The following is a 14,935-nucleotide window of genomic DNA, read 5'->3' as shown; positions in this document are numbered from 1 at the left end:
CTGCATTTTACAGTCACTGTAAATTCTAGAAAATATCATCCACGCATTGTGGGCAGAAAAATATGTTCAGCAGACTTGCTGCGATTTTCAAACCGCTGTGGTTTAGGAAATTGCAGCATGTCAATTACCGTATATACTCGAGTATAAGCTGAATTTTTCAGCCCAGTTGTTGTGTTGAAAAAGCCCCCCTCGGCTTATACTCGAGTCAGCAAAAAAAAAAAGAATTTTTTTTTTTTTTTTGGAAGGGGGGGGGGGGGGGGTCCATGACCAGCCACAATATTAATGTATAGAATCTCCCATAAAATAGTGCAAAAGAAAAAAAAAAGATTTTTAAAAAATAAAAGTTCTAAATCATCCCTTTCCCTAGAATACATACAAAAGTAGAAAATGACTGTGAAACACAAACACATTAGGTATCCCTGTGTCTGACAGTGCCTACTGAATATAGGGTATCTGCAGTGCTCCTATTCCATCAGGAAGGGGTTAATAGGCACACTGCAGATACCCTATATTCAGCCAGACTGAATTCCAAGTGGGGGGAATAAAAAAACCCAGTCCTCAAGCTCAGGGAAGGGTCAGACAGGTCAGAAGGGTCAGACAGACAACTAAAACACCCCCTCCCCTTTCCCAGCACCCAGCAACTACTGCACCCAAAAACTCCGACCATTTTAATTTTTGAAATTTTCCAGTAGCTGCTGCATTTCCCCCCTAGGCTTATACTCAAGTCAATAAGTTTTCCCAGTTTTTTGTGGTAAAATTAGGGGGGTCAGCTTATATTCGGGTCGGCTTATACTCGAGTATATACGGTATACCTTCGAAAACGACAGTGGTTTCCCTATTGGTATAAAAGAAGCAAAATGTCCACAGAGAAAATCTCTGCAGACTTTCTGTGAAAAGCGATGCAGCAAAAACTTCAATGTGTTGCTACCACGGTTTTTCCCACAACACATTTTTGCTGTGGCCCGCTACGTGGTGTCTTAGCCTTAACAGGTTTTATAAGTCTATCCAGGGTGAGAACTGAACAGGGAGTGCAGGAGATAAGAGAAGAAAGACAAGTTTGTACCTGATGCTGCAGGTGAATAGAAGCTTTATGTCACAACCAAAGTGCTTTATTCACATTAGTAAAGGTCAGTAAGCCTTGCATGTTCCCGTGCCTGTTTCTGAGTGAGAGAGTCACAATTACAGAGCAGATTCTTCTCTACTTACTGTGAGCAATATATGGCAGCTACTGTCCACCACCTGTTCAGAGAGGAATACAAATTCTAGATACAGCATGCAGAGGAGAAGACTGCTTAAGAAGTAGCAGTACTTTTGGTAAACACACAGAATCCTGAAAAGTCGTATGAAACAACAGGTATGCTTTAAACCTAACATGTTAACATATAGTAAATTATTTTGACATGCTGTCTATCTATTTTTAACATTTCTCAGGATAATTTTTTTTATCCCTAAGATGTGCATTCATATCTAAAATATCTATCTATCTATCTATCTATCTATCTATCTATCTATCTATCTATCTATCTATCTATCTATCTCTCCCTCCATCTCTATCTACCTATCTATCTATCTATCTATCTATCTATCATCTATCTATCTATCTATCTATCTATCTATCTATCTATCTATCTATCTATCTATCTATCTATCATATTTTTATGCCTTACTTGGTATTGCCAGTACAAATCTTTTATCTCCCCATCTTTCTATGAGTGCCCCTATGTCTGATCTGTCTGTGTAAGACGCATACAAGCATATAATTTGCTTATGCTTTGATTTGCCTCATTCTCTGTGGCTGAAGCTGATTTGGAAGATGATGATAATAGTCAGTTTTCCTTTATTTAATGGCTGGGAGTGGGAGGGCCCACGGTAAACTATGGCAACCAGCGTGAGATGATAAGGTTTTTTCACTGTTAAGTGGGTGGCTAATTCTGATACAAATCCACTGTCAGTAAAGACTGCAAGAAACTGGCAGACACTGTGATGCTGGCGAGAGCTGATACACATTGTTGTGCTGCTTGCTTACTTTTTTGACGGATCACATCTGCAACTAAGTCAAGGTAAGATTTCAATAAATATTTATTTATTTATTTAGTTCTTATTATTAATAACGCACCAACATATTCTGAAGTGTAGATTATATTTGCTAACTATAGTCCTTGTCTCCAGGGCTCTGTGTCTTGGTATATATATATATATATATATATATATATATATATATATATATATATATATATGCTAGGACCAATTTCATAGTAATACTGTTAGCAAACCTATGTGTTTTTGTAATACATGAAAAAAATAGAGCTACTAAGAGAGACCCAGGCAAAAGGGATGAACTCCATGCAGATATTTGCCTTATTGGATATGAAGTTAAGAACCATAATGCTAACTAAGCAATGGTCACCATGTGACTACTTCATATCCGTCATTCAGTGACCACTGCCATAAACTACTTAAGGAGTCTACCACCAACAAGATCGCTTCTGAACCACATACATGCTGTTGTTGGGTTTACATAGTGATCGTACCTTTCTTCTAAAGTGCAAACTTGCTGCCAAAAAAATGTTGACTTATAATCCATAAACATATGAGATGTTCCCTGGGTGCGGCCACAACTGCCAGAGCTCTGCACATCACATTGTTACGTTAGAGGGCAGCACTGGGTGGCAAATACACCAATACATATACCAAGCAGCTAATTTGCATATCAATTAAAAAAAAAAATTTGTATGCAAGACTGTTCTTTGACTCAAAGTTATAATAAGCCATTAACTGCCCTGCAATAAAACAGTCAAGTAAATCCATCTACTTGTCCTTATCTCAATTTGTTACTTTTGTACAGATGTATATTACCCATCGGTGTTTACCTTTCAAACTGCGTTTTAGTTCTATTTCCATTAGGGGGCAGATGTGAGTCACTAGACAAGCATAACAGATCAAAAGAGAGCGCACTACTATCCTTGCTTGTGGTTGCAGTAACCTGTTCACATCTCTAATCTTATGTTTTACAAAAGTCGTTTTATTAGTTCTTGGCCAGAGTATGGACTATATTACGTGTTATAGGCAATTGCTCTACCATAGACCCATTGCATCAGGAAAGGGACGGGAAGACTTTAACACTTGTTCCTGTTTCCTATTGACTGAATTTTAATAGCATGACATCCGGTGTACCTGTGATAAAACTACAACACTGCTACCGTAACCCGGAGGGTAAACAAAATATAGAAATTATTCATATATGATAAGCTAGTAAATAAATTAAGGTCTTGTAGACATTATATTATTTTTATTACAATACTCCTGATATAAAGTAAAGCCCAACATTCAATTATTATTATTATTATTATTATTATTATTATTATTATTTTATAGTGCTAGTAATTCCAGGGTAATGTACACACAGTATAAAGTGAGGTTTATGTACTTAATGCAGGTAACACAATGCAATAACCAGTTGAGTAGCGGACTAGTATGACAGGATCGAGGACACTGTCTACAAGGGTTTATAATCTACAAGGTGAAGACCAAATGAAACAAAAGGAGAGAGTAGAACCTGATCATGGTAATGTAGTTGAAGCAGGGTAATTGTAGGTTGTAGGTGAATGTTTAGGTTGTTCTTGTAGAGAATAGAGGATACATGACGCAATGTCAGCCACTGAAAAAAAACATAAAAAAACATACAAGTCAAAAAGTTTTGTGTTCATCAAAAAACATCAATAAAAATACCAGGTCTTCCCGCAAAAAATATGCCCTCGCACAATTCTGTTGACCAAAAAATAATTAAGTCGTGCAACTTTGCAAAGCAATAACGGAAAATGTAAAAAGTTCTAGTTCTTGATATGTAACACTGAAACAACACAAAATATGGTCACTGAGATCTAAAACGGGCCGGTCACTAGAAGGTTAATAAAAAATATGTTTGTTGTTATTTTCAATAGAATAAATCATCTCTCTGATTAGAATCTTATATATCAAAGTGTGGCTTTGAAGTGAATGAAATCTGAGGATCGCATGAAGATCCTTGCTAATGTTGTGAATTAATAGAAGGGAGAGGAGGGGTAAAATGTTGGGGGTTGTTAGTTTTCACTTTTAGATGAATCCTATTACACTGACGCAGACTAGAAAACTTGGAAAACATATTACACAAAGCATTTGTTGGCCAATTAGTTTGAAATGTTGACTCATGAACAAGTGGCCAGGTATTGATGTTGTACTATGGTGACCGCAGGAGGCTTTTATGTGCGCCAAATGGCGAAATACAAAGAACTGTATATCCTCTCCTTCACACTTACATTCCAGGCTGACAGGCTCTCTCACAATCTCTTCATAGTTTCTTTTGTAATACTTTGTGAAAGCTTGTATTGATACACAGTAATTGCCAATTATACACTGTCTACCAATAAGTATTTGGACAACCATGCAAATGAAGATATCTGCGGTCGTGATGTACGTCATGCCTTCCGCCATTAAATAGGAAACAGCATTGGTATTAGTTGCATTCAAGATGCCACGAAGTGCAGAGTTGTCCGATTTTGAGAAAGGGATAATTGTGGGGTACCACAGAAATGGTTGATCCTTAAGGGACATAGCAAGCGAACTGAGTTACCCAAAATCGACAGTGGCCTATGTGATTATGAAGTGGAAGGTGAACGGTGATTGTCGGATTGTGCCCCGAGTCGCCAGACACCCGAAACTGGGAGATAGAGACCGACAAGTTCTGGCCAGAGAAACCGCACCCAACCGATGGCTCACATACACCAGGAGTTTCACCAGGCATCCGGGAGTATTGTGTCGATCAATACCATCTGTAAGGAAGCATCTGCTGGGATCTACCAACTATTCAATATGAAGAAATGTTTTTCTATTCTACCACAGGTGTCCAAATACTTATTGGTAGACAGTGTATGAGCAAAATATTTTATAGTACAAAAAATAAGAAATAATCAATTTATTCCAATTCTTAGTTACATTTTCAGACTTGAAATATTGGCCATGATAATGTCCTCTTTAGGCTCGAGCTAGGTGACAACAACTTTTGTCCGTCCTGCTTTATTACTTCAGATGTCATGCTGCTATGTGCAACTAATAATAGAAATCAGCCGTGCTGTAGTCACTAAGTGTTAGGTGGCAGTACCGTGTGCGTAACAAAGCAATTCACTATCATTACACTCTAGGTGCAATGAAGAAGAAATATTGTGATATTATGTCAAATGACTGTATGTTGACATGTAGCTCTAGTCCTCAAGCGAACATTCAGTCTGACATAGATTCTTGAGACTGACACTCTATATCATTTACCCTGACAATGACATACTGTAGGATTGTAGAATTACATGACGCATTCAGTAAAACACTTTAATGCTGCATAGCAATGAACTACAAACTGGGATAAGGGAGCAAATTAAATATATATCACTGTGCAAAAGCTTTAGGCAGGTACAAATAAGAATTATTTCACAAATAGAAATTTTAATAGTTTATTTTGTCAAGATTAAGTAAAAGAATGAAAGAGAAAAATGAACAAAAAAGAAATAAATCCTATCAATATTTGAAAACGACCGCCCTTTGGAAGAGAAGTCCTGGAAGCGATGATATGGCTGATCTCAATATCATTGAGTCTGTTTGGGATTCCATGAACGAGGAGAAGCCACAAGGCTGAAAGTGATAAACCACGCTCGCTGGTCCACAGAAGAACATCCAAAAGGGTAAACTTGGATACTTTATTGGTAAAACAGCATCACAACGCATTTTGGACTATCTAAAGCCCTTTTTCAAGTGCCTTTGCCAGAATGGACCTGATGCATCTAGATAAAATGTCTTTCCTTAGCGCTTTTCCCTTTGTATAACCTGAAACACGTTGTGCTTCTGTTTTACCAATAAAGGATCCAAGTTTACCCTTTTGCTGTTCTTCTTCTGTGGACCAGCGAGTGCGGTTTATCACTTTCAGCCTTGTGGCTCCTCGTTCTATCGACTGTCCGACTCCTATCAGTACCGGCTTGTGAACACCGCTGCCTCCATCACCTTTGGTACACACATTTGGTTTTGTGACTAGTCCCAACACCCGAAGTTCAGGGACCAACTAATCCAGCGTGTTTTGTGATATAAATATAATATAATATGACCTATACTTTTTGTCTAAAGCGGATCTACACTATAGTGCGCTCGATGTCTTTCTCTTTTTTTGTTTTTGTGGGATTGCACGAAGAGACAAAATGATTTTAGCAGATCTACATCCACATAATATCTGTGGTTAGTTCTCCATGATCCCTACTGAGTTCCATCATAAGTGTGTGCGAGTGTACCTAGAAGAATTGCTGATGCTTAGAAGGCAAAGGGCAGTCACGCCAAATACTGATCTGATTTAGATTTCCCTTTTGTTCATTCACTTAGTTGCTAGTTGACGAAATAAACTATTAGCACTTCTATTTCTGAAAGCATTATAACTTTGCGGTAGGTTTTCCTTAGTATAGTACTATATATACAATTGTAGCAAATTTAACCCAAACTTCTACAATTGGTTATAGTGCTGCAGCCTGAGATCCCAGAAGACAACAAATGTCAATGACTTTTCATTGTTTTTTGTCTCTTCTGTGATAAGACATCCTGCTGCAGCACTACAATCAATCACAGAATTTTGGGTTAACCCTGTTACCCCTTGTTTACATCTGCATTGGTATTCCATACTGGGGGAGTCCACATGGGGACACCCCCTAACAGAATACCAAACACAATTGCAAGCGCTGTGCAATAAAAGCACATGGACCCCATAGACTATAATGGGGTCCGTGTGCTTGCCGCCAGATCTCGGCACAGAACATGCGGATAGGAAAGTAGTTCACAATCTACTTTCCTGTCCACATGATTCGTGCAGGCAGTGTGCAGCAAGCACATGGACCCCATTATAGTCTATGGGGTCCATGTGCTATTACTGTACAGCCCTTGCAATTGCGTTTGGTATTCCATTCGGGGGATTCACATGCAGACTCCCCAGAACGGATTACCAAACACAGATGTGAACGAGGGGTTACATCTGTGCATAGTGTACATACACAGTCCATCTCTGTATTTCAGTAATAGTTATGTGTACACCATCACCCTCGCTGAGAGCATTTCCCAGGTGAGAACATTTATGTGTACTTGTAGATGGAGCGATTTGGCAGCTCTTTGTTTTGAAAAGGTTACAAAATCCTGTTTTCCATAGAAGCACCACGTATGTTAGCCGTTTCCTTCCTAGTGTGAGAACGTGAATTAGTGTCTTATTTCACAAGAGGATTTACTCGACTTTTTTGGACTCTCCTAAAGCTTAACAGCAGTGTTTAAAGAAGAACTAGACTGAAGCAATGCAAATGCTTTATCCTCCCAGCGTCATCCAACTGGAAGCAATCATTGTACCTGGCTCTGGGTACAGGTCAGAATCCCATTAAATCTTTTACACCGTGGTTCACACATATCCACAGTCGGGTGTACAGTTATGAGATACAGTATACAGTATTCATCCTTTTCTCCCTAGCCGACTTAGGGCTATTATATCTAAAAGACATGCCTGTGGCATTTTACAGCCTTTTAAATAATGACTGCCTCCAGATGTCAGGGGGGATTGTGTCTAGGGAAAGATTGTGCTATTTCTTTACCTCCTCATAAAAATATGTTCAAAGCAAACATATTGCACCCAGACTACTGAATGATACAAGCAGAAATGGTTTATATGCTATCTGAAATAGAGAGGATTTTCTGGGACAAAAATAACAATTTAAGGGAGTTTTGCCATTGGAATCCGTATATAATGGATTATTTATGATTAATACAGTATACACCACTATTAGTTTCTGTCTTTAGCACAGTTCTTATTGGCATAGGCAAAAAGCCAAAAAATTGTCTGTCATGAAGCATTTGTGACCTGAAGACTAATATTGTTGGATCCTCATGCTAACTATAATGCTACAGTATTAGAATTGATAATGGATGCAAAGGATGTACATCCCACAGAGATTGCAGCAATTTATATGGGACGTGGGCTAGTAAGGATCCTTACACCTAGTACCGCCAGCTCTGTGACTTGTTCCATTGTATTTGACTCTTAAGGATCAGGGGATAATCATACACATTAGGGAGAGTGTGTGCCTACATAGGCGTACAGAGACTTACAAGTCATTCCTGCTCCGCTAGGGATTCTGGGCAAAAAATATGCAAATCTATTCTCCATGATGTAATTAGGAGAACAGTGCACTCTGTATGCTGCCCTCTAGGGGCAGCCCCCTTAAAACCTGCATCATGTCAGTAGGCTTATTAACTGAGTCATGCATGATGTTAAGGGGGCTGCCCCTAGAGGGCAGCATACAGAGGCACTGTTCTCCTAATTACATCCTGGAGAATAGATTTACATATTTTTTACCCACTCTTAAGGATGTGATACAAAGGAACTCAAGGAAGGGGGACTAGCAGGGAACCAAATGTAGGAACAATTTTGTCCATAACTCAACCCTTAATTCAATTATCTGGGGCCCCAGGGATCATGGGGGTTCTGCAGCAGTGAGTTGTATTATGGCTTCTGTGTTTTTAATCTGAAGTTACATATTGATTATTCTAACAGATAAAAGCTAATATTTTACTCATCGATCCCTACTCCCGCTCATACCTGCCTTCCATACTATGTCTAGATAGCTTGATGACCTAATGGGTCACTGTATGGGGCAGGCTATTAAAGGGGGCAATATACGGTAGGAGCACTAAAATAAGGGGAAATAAAGAGTTGGGGTCAAAAAAAGGGATAATGTACAATGTGGGGGCCAAAATTGGGAGCAATATAAATTATGTGTGCCAAGAAAGTATACAATAATATACTCAGTGGAGCCAATAAAGGGGTCAGCGCTCTGTGTGAGGGCCAATAAAGGTAGAAATATACTATGTAGTGGTCAGTAAAAAGGGTTTAAGGCTGTGTGTTATGGCAAGCAAAGGGGACATTTTACTGGATAAGATAGCAAGCACAACATTGCTTAACAGTTTTGTTCTGACCTACAAATGGAGGTGTTTCCAGTACAGAGGGGATGTGTCCTAAAATTTTTGATTAGGGCCCCAGACATAATCTTGTTTGGAGCACCAGATTGCCAAATCCACAGATTGAGTGTGTACCCCTGCTGACTAATGCCCTCTTTACATCCTTGCTGCCGCCACCCTGTAGGCCAGCCATGATAGAGACTACTAGTCAGGTGACAAATAGAACATGAAAGGTAAGTGTATTACAGTTTTTGGTATTTTTGGTACAGTTTGTTGCAGTTTGCACATAGAAACATTAACTTTAATGTAAGAAAACTGTAAGGCTCCACATTGCGGAAAAACAGCTTTTTGTTTTTGTTGCAGATTATTTTGCATTTTTTTGTGCCAAAGACAAGTATGGCTACAACAGGAAATATTTAGGAAGTTCTTATACTTCTCCCTTTTTGCTCAATCCAATCCTTTCTTTGGCTCCAAAAAAAAAAGTTGCGTTTCTGCTACCTGGGGCTTCAGCCTTAAATGGAAAATCATTGAAGACCTCAATGAAATATTTACAATCTGTTGTAGCCTTAAATACTAACAAACATGGGATTAGATTCTCCCTCGACGTAAATTAGCAATTATACATCTATACAAACAGCACACAAATATGTCGTATTTTATATGAAATCTACACTTTCATTAAAAGTGTTCTGGGAAGATTTTGCAGATTAAATTGAACTATACGGATTCAGACAATGTTATTCTGGCTCCATTTCAATGAAATAATGTTACGAGGTTGCCAAAACAAAGCAGGAAAAACTAAACAACATCCTTTATTACAGTGACATATTAAAGAAAAAGCACTCGGGCTACCCGGATCTCTTACATCTTATGACCCCACTTGACCATCTGTTAAGCTAATCGAAAAAGTCAAAAACTTTTATTGGAAAGAAAACACATTTAGGTTTAGGAAATTCCAAAGAATCCTACTTTTCTGGTTAGAAAAAGGTTTTTTGTGGTTCACGAGAAGGAAGCTGATACACAGGTTACACAGTTATGCAAACTGAAAAAACTGCCAAGTTCAGGCCAATGTATGTTTTTTCAGTTCTTTTACTAAATAATAGCTGATAAAAACATTCCCATGTAATAAAAATGTGTAACTTAAGTCACAACTTCTCTGTTCAATCTTATGATATGTCGATAATTGGGCCATATAGGGGGTACACTAATGAGCACATATGATATCTTCAGAAGCACTTGAGATTGCTCAAAGACACCACCATTGGCTGCAATTCCAGATGTAAGTCTTTTGGGGTATGTCTCTACCAGTTTTTCACATCTAGAGACTGAGATTTTTTGCCTATTCTACTTTGCAAAAGAGCTCAGGCTCAGTCAGATTGAATGGAGAGCGTCTGTGAACAGCAATTTTCATGTCTTGCCACAGAGGCTCAATGGGATTTCGGTCTGGGCTTTGACTGAGCCATTCTAACACATGAAAACACTTTGATATAAGCCATTCCACTGTAGCTCTGCCTATATGTTAAGGATCATTGTCTTGCTTGAAGGTGAATCTCCTTTCCAGTCTCAAGTCTTTTGTAGCCTCCAACAGGTTTTCATTCTGGATTAACCTGTATTTAGCTCCATCCATCTTCCCATCAACTCTGCTGAAGAAAAGCATCCCCATGGCATGATGCTGCCACCACCATAGTTCACAGTGGGGATGTGGTGTTCAGGGTGATAAGTAGTGTTACTTTTCCACCAAACATAATGCTTTGCATTTAGGCCAAAAAGTTCAACTTTGGACGTATCTGACAAGAGCATCTTCTTTCGCATGTTTGCTGTGTCCCCTATATAGCTTGCGGCAAACTGCAGATGGCACATCTTATCTCTTTCTTTCAATAATGGTTTTCTTCTTGCCACTCTTCCAGGTTTGTGGCATGCATGACTTATAGTTGTCCTGTGGACAGATTCTCCCACCTGAGCTGTAGATTTCTACAGCTCCTCCAGAGTGACCATGGACCATTTGGCTGCTTCTTTGACCAGTACTCTCCTTACTTGATCTTAGTTAGTTTAGGTGGACAGCCATGTCTTGGTAGGTTTGTAATTGCAGAACACTTTTGCCATTTTAAATTAAGGATTGAACACGTCTTCTTGGGATGCTCACAGCTTGGAAAATGCTTTTCTAACCTAACCCTACTTTAAACTTTTCCACAACTTTATCTCTCACCTGTCTGGTGAGTTCCTCGGTCTTCAAGATGCTGTTTGGTCACTAGTGTTCTCTAACAAACCACTGAGGCCTTCACAGAACAAGTGTACTTATACTGAAACTACATTACACACAGCTGGGGGGCTGAATACTTTTGCACATCACACTTTCAGATTTTTATTGTATTAAAATTTTTAAAACCATGTATCATTTTTGCTCCACTTTACAATTATCTGCTACTTTGTGTTTGTCTATCACTTAAAATCTCAAAATAATACATAAAGTTTGTGGTTGTAAGGTGACAAAATGTGAAAAAAATGTCAAGGGGTTTGAATACTTTTGCAAGCCACTGTAGCTTTCCTTTTTTTTTTTTTTTTTTTGCTTCTTGACATTGTGATCTGTATGAAGTACAGTAAGTGTACTGTGAGTTGGGGGCCCACCTGGCCTAGAGACCCATCAGAGGTCAATCAGTATTGTGCCACCCCCACCCCATCTTCTAAATCACACTGTGGGTCTCCAACCACCAGTTATTCTTCAGTTTCTTTCTGCTGCCTGCTGCTGTGTGGACACATATTCTTGGCTCACGGTACTAGGCTAAAAGGGCTTAGCCCAAGACAAAGGCCAGGCAGCAGGTTACTGACAGGACCCTATGACAGAAACAATCAGAAGTAAGGGCTAGACAGCAGACTATTACTGAAAAATACAGTTATGTTGGTAACAATTTAGGAATTAGAAAACGAGTGTCAGGTAACATTTGCATGTAGTTGTATAGTGGGAATCTAGAATGAATTTTAATGGTGCGCCCTAGGCACCCAGTCTGACACTGCTTGTACTATTACTATATAGTTTACCCAGAGTAGCTATCTTAATAATGCTTTAGGACTCATTGACACATCCATTTTATTCAGACATGGGATGTCTGTGATAATCACCAGCATTACATGATCTGCTCATTTTTGAGTCTTTACTGTCAGTCGTTGAAAATCGTGAAAACCTGAATTTTCTATTCTTCTCTATGTCTCTAGGCTTGTAAAGAACAGATAGTACATATATGGCATCCATGTGATGTCTGTAAAGAACAGATAATACATATATGGCATCCATGTGATGTCTGTAATTTTAAAAGCCCATGTAGCTCTGTGCTAAGCAAACTGCAAATAAAATAGACCATGAAATCAATGGGCACTTATGCAGTTCGTGAATAACACAGACATCACATATCCACAAAATGTGGTTGTGCTAATAAGACCTTAGTCTACATATACCAGTAAACCTTACCAGCTAGCTAAAAGTCTCTGCCTTGTAAAGTAATTGACCTGTGAGCTTATCCTTTTTAAATTGAACACTTGAAGTTCCTTTTATTGGAATCTATAAGAAAAAAAATATGGTGTGCCTCATCTGATGTATTTTCTAGAGGAGAATTGCTCCATACGTACTGCATAACAGCTGACAAAGCCATAGTAGGGAAGCTCTAGTCACTGCCCTGTAGGCTCTTGGCACATGGCTTTGCTGTGTGCATTGGTTCTTGCTCTAAATTGCCTAAAGAATTCAAAGAGTAAAATTCATTTTATGGCCCTCAATGGACTGACTTACTTGTAGGAAATTTTATATAAGGGAATTTTACAACCCAGAGAAGAGAAAGAGAACATAGTAAGTGGAGATGGCGAGAAGAGATAGTAGCTGAAACTACTGTTCTCCTTCTGTTGTGAGTATACCTTTTCAGTATCAAAGTAATGGAGAACACAAAGGGATTAATTTGATTAATTTGACATATGTAGATGGAAAAAAAATGTGTTTTTTATGTTAAAAACCTTTCTGGGGCAGTCATATTATACATCCATGCTGCCTTCCTATACAGCAGGGTATGTGTGCTTTTTGGCAGCTAGCATGAATAGTTTCCAAAAAGTATAGCTTCCTCCTCCAAGATATCTTGAAGTAACCAAGGGACAACATACAGAAACTTTGGCATGCATTAGTGCCATTATTATACCTTACCTAGGACTTGGACAGGTCAGCAGAGCTGTCAATAAATGCTATTCTCTCTCATAATAAAGGGAAGAGCTTTCTCATTCTGTCAAAGGTTATACAGTAAAGCTCACAAGGGAACTACAGAAACTGGGAATTGTGTGCACATTCAGTATTCAAGATTCATTATGTGGATAATTATATTGAAAAAGGTCACAGATCAAGTAAAAAAAGCACCAAATATTGCAAAAATAAATTTATATTAAAAACACATATAAATAATATTTCATTTTTCAATAACATATTATCTGTACTAATGAAATATTCCCCTCTGTGTCAAAGGTAAATTGCAGTATTCAGAGACGTGATTCATGCAAATAACTATCCTCTTACGTTGTAATGAAGAGGAAAGAAAGCGCTCCCTAAGTCCAATAAATTCCCAAGTAGGCAGATAATTCCTTGATTTTCCTCTAAACCATGGGAGTAACCTTCAGGTATATAACCAAGTTGGAGAAATGAACTAGACGTGATGGTTCTTAGGTGAGGGTTGCATCCATCTGGGGTGACGGGTTGTCAGGTAGACTCACCGTATATCTATGCACAATAGGATTAGAACTTCCAACTCCAATCATACTGTGCATCCTCTTATATTGATCTATTTATTTGACAGTCATTTGCATTCCATGCGCTGTGAAAATATTGTATGAATATATTTGAAGATATAACTTTTCAAATGTCAGACCTTACCCGAGAGTCATAGAAGAAAACAAGTCATTATAAAGATAGCACCAAATAATATTCCATGAATACCATTTGTGTCTGAGAGGATTCCAACGTCTATACAGTATATACACGTATATTTGGAAAAAGTACTCCCCTTTAATTTCAATGACCAGTTGTAATTCCACATTGCCCCTGTAGTGGTCATTGCAAAGGAATTGAACAGATGCCAAATCTCTCCGGTGAAAGTGATATTAAATTTCAAAATGTAGTTCTTCTTATTATGATAGTCTAAATTACATATTCTACAAATAGTCAGGAACATTCTCAATCCTTTTCAGCAGGGCAGAATAATGAATTTAATAAAACTGTAGGTTAAAGCAAAGCAAAACATCCTGTAATTACAGATAGTTAGTGAGGATTGTCACTAGTTCCAGGGACGCAGTTAAAGGTTTCAGTGAGGATTCCTTTTCTTTGAGACAATGTTACTCTTTTAAATCCTGGCAATTTGCAGTAAACTTATTACATAGAATCAGTAACTTCTGGTCTTTAAATCCACTGATGTGATTATACCGAGATTTAGAGACCTTAAAACTGGAATATTTAACCGTGTTCGAAAATATGGCATGACTACTTCGGCGTGGATACTGTTTCCCTTCCTGTTTTCTTGAATTGTGGCTTTCGTATGAGGAATTTAAATTACTAGTTTGGTAATTGCTAAATTTCCTCTGAGCTTGAATGAGATTTATTGTGCAAAAAAAAAGTTATTTTGGATAAATGTTCTTGGCCGGAGAATAGTAAAAGTTATCTGCTGGTTGAGTCTAATGTGAAAATGACCTACTGTATGCTGAGAACACCTCCGCTATAGAGACGTTAAGTACCCAACTATAGATTCCAGATGTGTAGGATTGTACAGTCTAAGGCAGGGTTGGAAGAATACCAATATCACTGTACTAGAGTATCCAAATGGTAGATTAGATCACACGTCTGAATCATATAGGAAGAGATAGTATACAAATATACCCAGGCTCATTCATACACACATCCTCATTTACAGACCATTTCATT

The 14,935-nt window shown here is 38.3% G+C and overlaps 1 protein-coding gene across 1 annotated transcript in view; it reads left to right on the top strand.

The window, feature by feature from the left end:
* The first annotated feature begins 1,915 nt into the window (after nucleotides 1-1,915).
* Nucleotides 1,916-14,935, top strand: part of MID1 (midline 1) — a 254,008-nt gene continuing 240,988 nt past the window's right edge. The window contains exon 1 of the mRNA XM_075263953.1: nucleotides 1,916-2,060. The gene's annotated coding sequence lies outside the window, so the exon portion shown is untranslated. The remainder of the gene's footprint in view (nucleotides 2,061-14,935) is intronic.

Source organism: Leptodactylus fuscus, chromosome 2 (assembly GCF_031893055.1).
Source record: "Leptodactylus fuscus isolate aLepFus1 chromosome 2, aLepFus1.hap2, whole genome shotgun sequence".
NCBI lineage: Eukaryota > Metazoa > Chordata > Amphibia > Anura > Leptodactylidae > Leptodactylus > Leptodactylus fuscus.
The sequence above is the reverse complement of the archived record's forward strand: the minus strand, read 5'-3'. Positions and strand labels throughout refer to the sequence as shown.